The 12071-nt window shown below is 43.9% G+C and overlaps 1 protein-coding gene and 1 long non-coding RNA gene across 8 annotated transcripts in view; one reads left to right on the top strand and one right to left on the bottom strand.

The window, feature by feature from the left end:
* Window positions 1-12071, bottom strand: part of Fam174b (family with sequence similarity 174 member B) — a 103437-nt gene that overhangs the window by 36626 nt on the left and 54740 nt on the right. The window lies entirely within an intron of this gene.
* The window catches only part of LOC116102400, a 44125-nt gene that overhangs the window by 17315 nt on the left and 14739 nt on the right, over window positions 1-12071 (top strand). The window contains exon 2 of one of the 3 annotated variants that reach the window (XR_004123156.1): window positions 11852-11974. The exons of 1 other annotated variant lie outside the window; for it this stretch is intronic. This is a non-coding gene — a long non-coding RNA (uncharacterized LOC116102400). Of the gene's footprint in view, window positions 1-11022; window positions 11975-12071 lie in introns of those variants that run through there. One more of the 3 variants, XR_004123155.1, reaches the window with a different exon arrangement.

Raw genomic sequence — 12071 nt, 5'->3', positions numbered from 1 at the left:
AAAAAAAAAAAAAAAAAAAAAAGGTCAGAGAACATAGGTCAGCTCTGGAACCCAAAATCTGGGTCAAAGAAGCTCAAACTTCAAGGTTGGTTGCGGAGGCTGTCTACATCCAGTGGAGGCAGAGACAAAAAGGTTCAAGCCTTTCTTTAGGACCCTTATTCCCACCTCAGCCAACCTAACTCCAGAAGTACTGCTAGATCTCTGCTAGATGCTCTGGTAGAATCCTTTTTAAATTGAGAATCATTGGAATAAACAGAAGCATCTTGTTTAGTGCATTCTGTACTCTTGGCATGCCTGGAGATAAGTTTCATGAGGTATTGCTTGGCCTGCTCTGTGCACTATCATCTTAGCATTGTCAAGACCCACTAAATTATCTGACAATTCCTGGTTGGAGCTCACCCATGGAAGGACATGAGTGGTGGCCCTTGGGTGACCCAGCACCCTGGCAGCCACTTCTTACGGGTTAGAAATCACCTGAGGTGGCACATGTTCATGAAGGACTTCCCTCTAGCTTGTTCTCTGTGATGGATCATAACAAACACCCAGAACTCTGGCAGAGGCTTTGACTAAGAGGTCTCAGCAGATCACACCCTACGGATTCTCCAGAATCTTACCCTTGTTTCCCTACCACTTACCCCTGCATACTTTCTGTCACTTTTTAGGTAGAGGGGCCAAATGTTAAGGTTTCTGGGTAAGAAGCATGAGCAGTGATGCCCCTGGGAAAGACATTAGAGAGGGGGAGTTTCCGGGGTGTACAATTGTGGGAAAAGCAGACACTTTTCTCACCCCTGGGTCTTATTTAGGTCAAATTGCCCAGTAGGAACTTTACTCTTTTAGCCTCTTCCATGCACCACTCCTTTCTCTTCTTGCTGACAAACATGTTTTACCCCCATAGGACAGTCGCTCAGGGAGTCCTGGGATCCCACAGGTCACTACATTTCAAACAGAGGGCTAACTGGGCACTTCTAGAATTGAGAGCATCTGGGGTTCCTTTCAGTTCCAGCTTGCAGAGGGTAAAGCTGAGCCTTTTTGACACTAAAGGACTGTCCTATGTGGCCCACATTTTTCTATCTTTCCCAAGACAAGAAGTCTTATCTGGACATTTCTGAAGGCATGGAGCTTGCTCAAGTAAGGGGAAGTGGCTTCATCTTGTCGTCTTGAGAATACTGTTGTTCTATCAATTGAGCTGTGTTCCACAGCTCATAGCACCCTGGAATTGCCAGACTCTGACTGGACCAGGCACTACTGGTCCATTGTAGCTAATATGTTACAGAGAGGCTGGGAGTCATTCTCTCGTTCTCTCCCCCAGCCTGATTCCCACCCCCTTTCTTTTCTAAGATGCCTGGGACACATCCAGGAGATGGACTTTCTCAGTCTTCACAAATCAAGTGATCCACACCTCCACATCTCAGGCTCAGGGCCACCATAGTCTCCTGAGCGCGCTCATTTGGCCACCATCATCTACGGATATATTCAGGTCAGGCTAGGGAAAATAAAGAAAATCAAACATGATTTAAAAAAAAAAAAAAAAGCACTGGACATTTCCATCACATACAAATGCCCCCAGTGTCTCACTGGGGAGGTATGGTAGGTTTTGGGGGAAATATATGTAACAATCCAAGCAATGTATAAGTGCCTTCAAGGGGGTAGCATAGGGTGGGATGATGGAATGATCCACATAAACAGGCAGAAGGACAGGTCAGTGGGTAGGTCAATAGCCATGGTAGAGGTATGCAAGTTGAAGACCTAAGATACCAGAAAATCAGGACAGAAGAACTTGAACAAGAAAGAGGGAGATGTGGGAAAGTTGGCTCAGCTAAACTAGGAGAAATGACAGGTCATAAAATATGCAAAATTATGATTCATGGTGGCCTTCTAAAATATCTATGGATTAATGTTGGCTTTTCTCCAAAATCAATCTATCTATCTATCTATCTCTCCTCCCCCTTCTTACCCTCTACACACACACACACACACACACACACACACACAAATTCTCCCAGAAATACAAACATTAGAAGCAGCAATCACAATTTGAGTGGTGACAGCGAATTCAAGAAATCCTGTTACATTGTTGGTGACATGCACAGCTTTGTAAAGGCTGAGAACAACAAAGGCTGATGAGGACAAGCAACACTTCTGCCTCCTACAGCCGGAGACAGACAGTCTGCACCTGCCTCTGCATTTCCTTCTACCTGGGTCTCTCACCTTTTGTCACAAGGTATAGGCCTAATGTTTATTCCTTTCCCAAATTAAAATGGCAGCTGAGATACCAAGGGGGCAGGCAAGAAGTTCCTGGGATGGGAGACTCGGCACCTATACTGTGTTGGACCTGAGCAGATACCTGAGCTCCAAGTCCAAGATCTGCAAGTCTCCCTCTTCTGACCCAAGTCTGTCTACTACTTCTAAGGTTTCTAGTTGTGTGTTTGACTGGCTACTAACCATTTTCATTGCATGGTAGAAGGTAACTACCTTCTTAATGAGGCCAATAGAAGAGGTGCACACCATCTCTAGATGCTGGTAAAACCATGTGCTTTCCTGTATGCCATATGCGCCAGAATGGTAATGTATGATGGAAGGACAGTCACCTTAACAACCTTAAGAACAAATTATTGAGTGTGACACAGCCAGATCAGCCCAGCCCCTGACTACCAACATGGCACAATATTTTCTTCCCTGCCTACACAACCAAAAAATTAGAACAGCTCCCTGGACTGTGCTTTAAGAAAGAAATAAGCATCTATTGTGTCTGAATGACTGTTTTTTGCATCTATTTGCTGCCTCAGCTTGGACTATCCTAACATGACTTTAAAGACCAGGCTCTTCCTTAAAATTAAAACATTAGACTGCATGACTAGCTATGCAACTGTTCACAGTTCTAACCTATGAAACTTGGGAAGTAGGTGGATATTTAAGTGAAGGGTTATATAGCCACAAATGTTTGGAGGTGTCATCCTCTACCAAGCTAGCTCTCCATTTGAAATTAAAGGCTGATGTGAAAATATGCACTCTATGGAAGGATCTAACTGAAGTTTGCCCTTCAAGGGCAACCTGAGAATCTTCCAGAGAAACCAACTACTAAAAACAGAACTGGATTCGAAATAAAAGATGAACCCTGTCCTTGTCCTAGAGCACGGAGCATGCTCAACAGAAAGCTAGTGGTGAATGGTGTACTATAGAACACTGTCCTTTCGTCCTGAGAGGCTCAGTTGTGTCTGAGCTTTCCAGCACCCTGTTTAATTCTGCCTGAAGTTATCTGTTATCAGAAATTTGCTGACCTTGGGACAAGGTTTCCAGGTGCTCAGCCTTGAGCAGCACTTGATGTGGTACTCTGCACAGACTCTAGTGTGGACTTCAAGTGACCTTCTAAGAACATAGTACTCTGTATTGGGCTTTTTAAAAAGCGGGAGGTAGGGCAAATTGAATTCGGTGACTAAGTGGGTTCTTGCCCAAGGTGCTTGGAAAATGGTGATCTCATACTACTGGGTTGTCTTGTGTGAGAGAGCAAAATTCAAACAATTCAAAAAAGAGCAACACTGCTTTCTTTTACCCTTAAAGTCCTGTAGAGCTCAAAGTCCCTTCGAGAACCTTCCGAGAATCTCCCAGATAGACCAACTACTACTGCACTGTTTGGTGTTAACTGACATTGCTGGGGGCTGGGGGAAATGGTAGAAATATCTGTGGATAAAATGCTAGGAAGAACCTAGACTGGGGAAGACTGACCCTCAGCCAGCCACAAAGGCAACAATTCCATTGTAACACACATGTAGAGTGCATGTTTACATGTGGCACATGTGGTACCTGATGTATGTTATCTTCCCCGATTCTCAATCAAATTTCCTTTGGGATTTTCTCTTTCCAATCATTTTTATTAACTGCTTTAACTTGTGGTAGCCAGGAAGGGCATGGCCCCATGAGACACATGAGGCACCCTCCTCTATCAGAAGATATCTTGCCTAATAAAACCAAGAGACTGGTCCTCTTCTCTCCCCCAACTCTGTGACACAGAAGCTTCGCCAAACCTGAGGGAACTTTCCCTTTTTCCTGGAAATTGTCTTCAGTGACAAGAGGGTAACGGTCTTAGCCTCGTCTTCGCCAAGGTTGTCTCTGACTGAGGGAGCCACTACTCTTGGATCCCATAGCCAGGCTTAGGAGCGACTAGGTATAGGTATGAAACATTAAAAAGATACTCAAGTTTTCTCATCATAATGCAATAAAAGTTAAAAAAAAAAAAAAGATATTCAAGATCTAGGGGGTATAAAAAGGTGACCGTGGCAGCTTCTTTCTCCCTTTCTGGCCCCCATGTTATAACTCTGATTATTTTCTTAGAAGAATGGATTTGGTGAATTTATGTGCCCTGACTTGGCTGAACATCAGTAGGAGTTCAGGTGTGCAAGATTAAGACAGAGGCCTGTATTGTTGTTCTTAACAAAAGACTGACTCCTAGGAAGGCAGAGAAGACATAAAGGCACTAGTAGTATTCATAAGAGGAACACAAATGACATGTTGTCACATGAGCCTACACACACCACACACAGAATGAGAGTCAAGCATAGAACCCAAGGGCTTATGTGGCTGAGGTATCTGGGAAGCGGGGCTGTGGTTCTCAATTCTAACCACACATATCAGGAAGTCATGCAGGAGCCTAAGGCTAGGGCCCGCGGTAAGAGACCCTTTGTCTTAAAGAGCCAGAATCTGAAAGCATGCTTTGGCATTTAAAGATCTGTAACCTGGATCAAAGTGATAATGTGGTTCACCAGCCTCAGAAAACAAGTGCCAGGATTGGCAGGAGGAAATGGATCAGGAGACCACGAGTGTCCCTCCTAGACAGCAGCTTCACTGATGACATGGGGGCACTCGGCCACATTTTTTTTTTTTTTTTTTTTTGGTTTTTCAAGACATAGATATTTTTGATGAGTGTTAAGTTGCAATGATGCAAATGCATTCATAGCATATACAGCACTTCTGTATTCAGGTTCTGGAAATAAGATGCAAATGAATGTCCAGAAGACACTGTGGCTAAACGAAGCCTTTCTCAATGTCTGTACTCTGGTGACAGCAGACATCTGAGCCCCCCAAGTTGTTAACTGGTCTCTCAGCTTCCTAACAGTCTAACTAAATGAACTTTTGCTGTACCCTAGCCTTTCTAGGCAATAATCCAGGCTGCCTCTGCCTGCCTGGCTGGCACCCTATCTCCTCAACTCTGCACAGCATCCTTGATGAAAGATGGTGCTGACTCCTACACAACCTGCTCTATCCTGCAGGTATAAACTAGGTAGAAGGAGTTACCCCCAGCTCCAAAGGCTAATGATAAAAGCTAAAGAAACTCCAGACATCCTGGTCTGTTAGCAAATACTGGAGAGAATCATTCTTGCCTAAGAACAAGTAAAGTATTGGGGGAAAGTGGGGTTTGTAACACAAAGAGAACAAAACTCGACTCCAATGACATGGAGAACGAAGGACTCCCAAGGTCATCCTCACACAAGTAAAAAGAAGCCCTGGAATGTGAAATCCACATGAGCAGGGCTTTGTTCTTTATATTTGTCTGTTTAGGGGAGGGGGATTTATTAGTCTGTCTCTGGTGTCCAACACAGAAGCTGACATATAGTAGGTGCTCAATATTTATAATGAATGAATAAAGGAGTGGATAGTTAAGTGTCTTTAAAACTGAAAGTTGATCTGTGGAGCTATGGCGATGAGGAGCATCCATGCTAGCAAAGCTAACCAGGTCAGTTCCCCAAAAAGCCAGCTGACTCCTTTCTGAAGGATATACTTTTCCTGGGAGCAGTGAGAGGACCAGAGAAGGCATGAGGTCTCCATCCCACATTCCTGGCAGAAGCCTGGATGCTTTTTCTCTTGATCAAAACCTGATGAAAGGCCAAGGCCAAGGAAATCTTTAGACAAAAAGAAGGAAGGAAGGAAGGAAAGAGAAAGAAAGAAAGAAAGAAAGAAAGAAGAAAGAGAGGAAAGGAAGAAGAGAGGAAAGGAAGAAGAAAGAGAGGAAAGGAAGAAGAAAGAGAGGAAAGGAAGAAAAAAAGAAAGGAAAGGAAGAAAAGGAAAAGAAAGAGAGAAAGGAAAAAGAGGAAAGAAACATCCCTATGCCAGGAACCACAACTTTTCTATCCTGGGCTAACTATGTCTGCACAACAGTGACAACTCTAGAGGCTCTTTTGGATGATGGTTGAACTGTCCTCTACTTGAGCTCAAGGCCCAGAACACCTACTATCTGCCCTTTACCTAAGCCCAGCTGTGCTTGCCCAGCCTGTGGATCTTGGAAGCTAGTGAGAAACCCCCAAACTAGGCTGGACCAGGAGAAGGTGCTAAGACTGCCACTTCTAGAAATGGCCTTTGAAGAAAGGCAGGTGAAACCATCCCTTGGAGCCAATAAGGAAAAGAGGGCTAGACTTTAAAACAAACAAACAAACAATAAACAAAATCAGTCATCTAAAAGACACCAAAGAGATGAGTTCTGGGCAAAGTTAGTCACAGAGAAAAGAAGCCAGGAGAATAAGCCCAGACTTAATTGCTGCTTTTTGCCTCAAGGGTAAGATCCAGGTGGATCAGCTTAGAAACTGAGCTCAACTTTCGATTGACTCACTGATAAGAGTCACAGCCCAGGATCCAGCCACCCCAAGGGTCACTCTCGAAGAATAAATAAGGGCAGACCAGAATTAATCAAACCGGCCATTGATGGACTTGTAGTTCACCTTCCTAGTGTCTCAGAAAACATCAAGTGGTAAGGTGGAAGTGTGGGGGCCAGGGTGTATTAGTGCCCCACTACAGCTATTTGCCAGAACAGAGAAATACCTGTCTGAGAGAAGATAGCATCACCCAAAGCCTTGGATGATTCCGAAAGAGAGACAACCACCCTGTAAGCCCTTCCTCACCAAAAACTCCCAGTACGTTTCCCTCGATTACAAAATGCTTTTTATAAAGTAAATAAATAAATCACAAAAAGCTGTCCCACAGGGATGCTAATGCTGTCTGGACCATAGGATCAAACTCTCCAAACTCTTACTGATCCTCACTCTCCTCTTTTCTGGGATGAACCTGGATCCAGATGAAGACGCTGTGGGATCAGTTATATCTGCCCTGGAGGCTGCTTCTTGCTGAGTGAAGTAAATATTCTAGTTGAGCCCATTCAAACAACCCCCCACCCTGTACACACACACACACACACACACACACACACACACTTTTGATTGTAAGGAGCTAAAATGCAATCTTAGCCTCCGAGGAATCCTTTCCCCAGGAGAGAAGCAGATGCTGGAAAAGTAGCTCCAGGCTCTTTGTTAGGGTGGTTTTCCCTGTGAGGTACTCAGACCACATCCTATTTCTTAGTCATTTTTCTGAACCATGCTCTGGCACTCCCTTAGTCTGGCAGTTGTTACTTTCTGCCTCCTGTAGTTAGCTTCAAGGCTGACCACTTCTTGAGCTTTTTTCTAGACAGGACAGGAGGTAACCACCCCATCATCTCTCCTGGAACTCTCAGCATGACCACAGATTTTGAGGGTTTCATTTATTGTATTGTAGTATATTAATCTCTCTGTTTTAGTTAGCAGAATTCCTAAAAAAGGAGAAACCAAGACTTGCTTTGTACTCACAGGTGTTCTCAGTTTCTAGAACAGTGCCTACCATGGAAGAGGACTCAAAAAGAGTTCACTTCCAGGGAATGGATGCGGTCACATCCCCTCCTGTGCTTTTCCTGCTGTGCCTGGCTGTTCCATCTAGGATGCTGGGGCCCCTCTCCCTGCTTCATTTTCCTCTTCTTTTGTCTCCTCCTTTTGTACAAGACTTGCCTTCTTACATCAAAGTGATAGATAACTAGACTGGAAATATTCCCGAAGTCCCATGGTGGCAAACCCGAGTCTCACTACAGCTGTCACTGTCACCATCATAAGTGAACCTTGGCTTGCTGTTCAAGTGCAGAATCCAGGCAAGGGAGTGGGGGTGGGGAAATAGAAACTTCTTTGCTCATTCCAAACTTGTGTTGACTGAATGGCCACTGCAGCTAATGTAACCAAGTATGTAAGAGCTAACTGAATACCCGGCCTCCTCTCAGAGAAACAACGCTATTTGCTTAGGGCAAGCATCAGGGATTTGACCAGAACTTTCAGAGGTGTCCCATGCCAAGGCTGAGAGAAGAGGAAGTAACTGCACACAGTGAAGAGAAGGCTGGGAGGTTTTATTGAATCTGGGGTTGGGGCGGGGTCAAAGTGTAATTGAAAGCAAAAGGCAGGCAGAAAGAGCAGATCTGGTACAAACAAGAGGATGGATATTGGCCTAGAATAAAAAGACCAGTCCATGGCAACTAGACAGGAAAAATGTTTACAATATCAAAAGCTCTAAGACAAACTTGTGAACGTGGGCATATCTACCATATACAGGCTAGCTCTCCCCAGAACACCCTGCCAAACCCTTCCTCAAAATCAAATTACTAATCCTCAAGCATTCCATCTTAATCCCAGAATGATGTCTTATACAGAGCTGATACTGGCCGGATCGAAGGACCCCTTGATTCCAAGTCCTCTGGCCTCCGAGGAAACTTGCAAAGTAGAATTGCATCAGAGTCCCCCAAAACCATAAATCCCAAGGAAACCTAACCCTAAGTGGAAAACATCATCACTTCAAAGTGGCCCTTGCTCTGAACATTGGCCTTGGAGAAACCCATACAGAGGGCATGTGACATGTTCAGGAACAAGTAAGATTAGTTGCACAGAAACAAAATGGCTATGGATGAGGCAGGTGAAGCCAGAAGCAGGCTTAAAGTTTCCTGAGCTACAGTAGATAGAGTAGACTTTTAATCTGTTGGTAGTGGGGAGCCGTTGGCTCTCTGAGATGGTGTCTGAGGGTCTCCAGAGCTGAGGACGCAGAAGACTCTACAGGAGCAGCTTGTGCACAGAAGACCTTCAGGAATGGGGTGGTGCACAGAAGACCTTCAGGAATGGGGTGGTTGAGAAGGAAGCCAAGCTCGGAGACATGGCTGGAAAGGAAACAGGAGTCAGGGAGCCGGTGTCTGGCCCTCTCAGGGAGCCGGTGTCTGGCCTTTGGAGGACAAGGCAGGGGCTGAATTGAAGATGATGTAGAAAATGTGGTAGAAGCAGGATCCCAGGGATCCCCAAGAGAAGGAAGGGAACTTGGGTGCATCCGCTGGGAGTAAAGACCTCAGATGAGCTCATAGGAGGAACAATGGTTTTCTTTAAAAAAAAAAAAAAAAAAAAAAAACTATTATAAAATTATTTTGCAATTTAAAGATTTATTTCAGAAATGTATTCACATCCACAATTTTTTTTACCAGTCCCTTCCATGAATGCATTTCACAAGAAATAACACTACAACAATGTTGTAGAAAGGCTAGTGTGCCTTTCATCTCTCCTCGTGTGTTTCTTTCTTAAAGAAATGTGTTCATATATGCCTGGCTAGTGATGGGCACCTGATGCCCAAAGTGGCAAAGTCTCAGCCTCACTTTAAAAAGACAGAACAGGTGGACACGCGCTGATCGGGTGAACAAACAGGTTATCACGATAAAACACAATCACAGAGTAACTGGGGCCACGGCGTTAGAATATAAACAAAAAGTCACAGAGTAACTCGGACGGGGCCACAGTGTTACAACGTAAACAAAAAGAATTCAATTATTTAATCCCTTCCTAAAATGCAGAAATGAGAATTGCTTCCTTAGTAAAAAAATAATAATAATAATAATAATAATAAAAAATAAAAATAAAACACAAAGCATGATCTGTCAGACACACAGTCGGGACACTGGTTTTGCAAGCTGCGACTGAAACAGCTGTAAATGAAGGGAATCTAGGTCAGGCTTTTACTGAGCTGAAATGTGCCAAGAGTCTGCGAATACTTGAGTTTAGTGATTCATCCCTGTAAGGCAGATACCATCCTCAAGTGCCTCTTAAGATTGAAAGCAGTCACCAGATGAGCTTAAGTACTGAGCTGCACCCAGGTAACGACAAAAGTCAATATTGTAAGAAGAAAAGGTAAAACTGAAAGCCTTCTAAAACTTATCGCTTGAAATCCATTCCCTCAAAGTGGAAGAAACAAACATCTGTAGCCAGTACTTAGGCAGGAAAAGTAAGGCCCTCTCGGAGAGCACTTCCTGCCTCCCTAGTGAAAGGTTGCAAGAATGTGTCACGTGGGCTTACTGACCCATTTGCTTCATGTTTAAGTTAGGGCACGGACTTTTGCAAACTACCCATTGAGGAGGCCTGGTATGTTAAAAATTACAGAAAATGGCACTTGGATTTATTTATTAATTTGTATTTATAAAAGGGGAGTTCAAAAAGTAAGTCCACATGACAATAGGAAATATTTTGCAGAAATATGGCAACCTGGTTCATTTACTACATACAGTACTGAGTAAGTAGAAGTAACTGCAGCAAAATGAATTGAATTTGCAAGTTCAATTTCCATTTTTACAGTGCTTTGTAATGCAAAAAACGACCCAAAGTCTATTTTTTCAAGGACAAGTGGCACTGTCCTGTTTTGACTGAAATTAAATTCTGATTTCTCTGCCAGATGTCATGAAAGTGAAGCCAATGCAGGATTCCAGTCTAAACCAAGCCCTGTGCATTAAGGGAACCCACGAAAAAATGTTTTCAATGGAAAAGGCTCTCAAAAATCTTAAATCTAAAGTATCAGTTTGAGAATAAAGAATATCAGTTTATGACACTTTTCACAGCTTAGTAAATGAAGACTTTTCCATAGCTGAAATTCCTGGGAGAGAGAAAGAAAAGTCATCTCTTTTCTCCTGAACCTTTGGGAGAAAAACCCCACACCCATAATCTCAAGGCTGTGTTGCTGCTCGTCCACCCTTGCTACGAATGAAGCACAATATGAGTGTACAGAGAAGGAAATGGAGGAAATTCACTCATGGAACACAGCACTTTTTTTTTCCCAAACACTGGTCTCAACTATTTTTTGTTTGTTTGTTTTTTGTTTGTTTGTTTTTTGTTGTTTTGTTTTTCAAGACAGGGTTTCTCTGTATAAGCCCTGGCTGTCCTGGAACTCACTCTGTAGACCAGGCTGGCCTCGAACCCAGAAATCTGCCTTCCTTTGCCTCCCAAGTGCTGGGATTAAAGGTGTGCACCACCACCGCCCGGCTGGCCTCAACTCTTAATATAGAACCTGCACAGCCTGCTTTCTGTGTAGAACTTCCCCCCAGTCTTAGAGAGCTCCTAGACCCCAGCACTGAGGAGGTCAGCCTGTGCTTTCCAGATCTTAAGGTGGTCTGATGATACTACAGTTTAGATACTGCTCATTGGCAAAGTTGGATTTCATAGCAACTGATGGTAGAAAGAGCTAAGTGAACTGGGAATAACTAAGCAGTGGTTTGCACTTGGCAAAGCACAGCAACTGCTTTTCTCCCTGCGCCTACACCTTCCCCCGCTGGACATGCCCTGTGGCTTGCTTTTTGTTTTTGTGGGCTCTTTTAATAGTTTTCTAATGACGGGATCTGTACTAAGAATATTCAAATGTAACCTATCAAAATTACAAGGAAAAAACATTGACTGCCTCACAAACGTTTTACAAAGCATTACAGGTGCACCGCCACTGCCTGCAGCCCTCCACTATGATTGGCTAGGCTGGAGCGGGAGCTGCAGTTCTAAGAACTACAGTTAAATGCTTTGGACCCTAAATACATTCCCAGTCTCCTAAAGTGGCTAGGGAACCCTGAGCCAAGGCTTCACCTGAACTTGTATTGTTTATATGTATTACGATCTTCTGGCCGCTGGCAGGAGGGTGGCGCGATACTTTTTTTTTTTTTTTCATCTGAGTGCATATTTCCATTTAAATGTTCGTGGAACAAATTTTTCCACATGTTTTCTTGCTCCAGAGTTTCAACTTTGAATGAAGTCTGAAGGTGGAGCTTATTTGAGTACAAGTCTCTGAGCCACATGAACTCATTGATAAGCCTCCCCTGCTGACCGCCCAGCAGGCTTGCCCGGCAGCAGAATAGGTGAGAGTTGTTACTGGGCTCCAGGTCCTCCACTTCAAACAGGTGCCTATCGAGGGAAGCTTCCTGATCCAAGAGGGAATTGGGTTTGTTTGGTTGG

The sequence above is a fragment of the Mastomys coucha genome, unplaced genomic scaffold (genome assembly GCF_008632895.1).
Source record: "Mastomys coucha isolate ucsf_1 unplaced genomic scaffold, UCSF_Mcou_1 pScaffold21, whole genome shotgun sequence".
In the NCBI taxonomy this organism is placed as follows: Eukaryota; Metazoa; Chordata; class Mammalia; order Rodentia; family Muridae; genus Mastomys; species Mastomys coucha.
The sequence above is the reverse complement of the archived record's forward strand: the minus strand, read 5'-3'. Positions and strand labels throughout refer to the sequence as shown.